Below are 1,510 nucleotides of genomic sequence, written 5' to 3'. Positions count from 1 at the left end.
TATGGTTTGTTAGGATAGGACAATATTTGGCTGAGATATAACTATTTGAAAATCTGAAATCTGAGGGTGAAAAAAAAAAAATCAAAATATTGAGAAAATAGCCTTTAAAGTTGTCCAAATAAAGTCCTTAACGGTGCATACTACTAAAGAAAAATTAAGTTTTGATATATTTATGGTAGGAAACTTACAAAATATCTTCATGGAACATGATCTTTTTCTTAATATCCTAATGATTTTTGGCATAAAAGAAAAATCAATAATTTTGACCCATACTATTGCTACATACTACACCCATGGCTATTGCTACAAATATACCCGTGCTACTTATGACTGGTTTTGTGGTCCAGGGTCACATATGAATTGAATATCAACAACATATTGTATAGAGCTAGATTCTGTAGTGTTGCAAAATGTGATACAACACACCTTTAAAAGGCTGGTATAAGATTCACAGATCAGTAGCATATAGAATGTTTAAACCTTTTCTCCAGAGAGACGCGATGAAAACTTCAAATTAAACTCATACATTAGAGAGATGGATGTGTAAAAAACATCTTAACCCCCAAAGTTTCCTAGAAATTTATAGATGATGGGTCTCAGACTTGAGAGAGTTGAAGTATTAATAATTGAAATGGCAGAGTGTAATATACTCTATCTGTCTGAGCCCTCAGTGGATCAGGCTCTGCTATGGTGTTTAATTGCCTTGCTATTGGAGTTGCTGAGATTGTCCCCTCTCCTCTCTCAGGCTGCTAAGATTCCCCTAAGCAGTGAGCTCGGGATCGATGAGTTCCACTTTAATGACTTTTCGCTGGACAATGACGCCATGATCACTGCCTCCCTGCGGATGTTTTTGGAGCTTGGTGTCGTGCAGAAATTCAAAATTGATTATGAGGTGAGGCAATGAAAAAAGTATCACAAGCCTCTCCCCCCGCCCCCCCCCCCCCCCCCCCCCCCAAAAAAAACATATTAATGAAAACTATTTTTGACATATTTAAAAAAAAATACAGAAAAATGCAACATAATTACCCAAAATTTTAAAATTAAAATACAGAATTAAAACTATATATTTTTAAATAAAATTGGAATGATTTAAATTAGAATTACAGAATTTAACTATATGTGACCCTGCACCACAAATCTTTTTGCTGAATAAATTAGCTTTCCATTGATGTATGGTTTGTTAGGATAGGACAATATTTGGCTGAGATATAACTATTTGAAAATCTGAAATCTGAGGGTGAAAAAAAAAAAATCAAAATATTGAGAAAATAGCCTTTAAAGTTGTCCAAATAAAGTCCTTAGCAATGCATATTACTAATCAAAACTGAAGTTTTAATATATTTACAGTAGGAAATTTACAAAATATCTTCATGGAACATGATCTTTTTCTTAATATCCTAATGATTTTTGGCATAAAAGAAAAATAATTTTGACCCAAACAATGTATTTTTGGCTATTGCTACAAATATACCCCAGCAACTTAAGACTGGTTTTGTGCTCCAGGGTCACA

General features: G+C 33.4%; 1 protein-coding gene across 1 annotated transcript in view; it reads right to left on the bottom strand.

Moving 5' to 3' along the window:
* Positions 1 to 1,510, bottom strand: part of LOC107747281 (protocadherin-15-like) — a 187,002-nt gene that overhangs the window by 15,772 nt on the left and 169,720 nt on the right. The window lies entirely within an intron of this gene.

Source organism: Sinocyclocheilus rhinocerous, unplaced genomic scaffold (assembly GCF_001515625.1).
Source record: "Sinocyclocheilus rhinocerous isolate Xijiao unplaced genomic scaffold, SAMN03320098_v1.1 scaffold1069, whole genome shotgun sequence".
Lineage (NCBI taxonomy): Eukaryota > Metazoa > Chordata > Actinopteri > Cypriniformes > Cyprinidae > Sinocyclocheilus > Sinocyclocheilus rhinocerous.
This window is presented reverse-complemented; position numbering and strand designations above follow the sequence as displayed.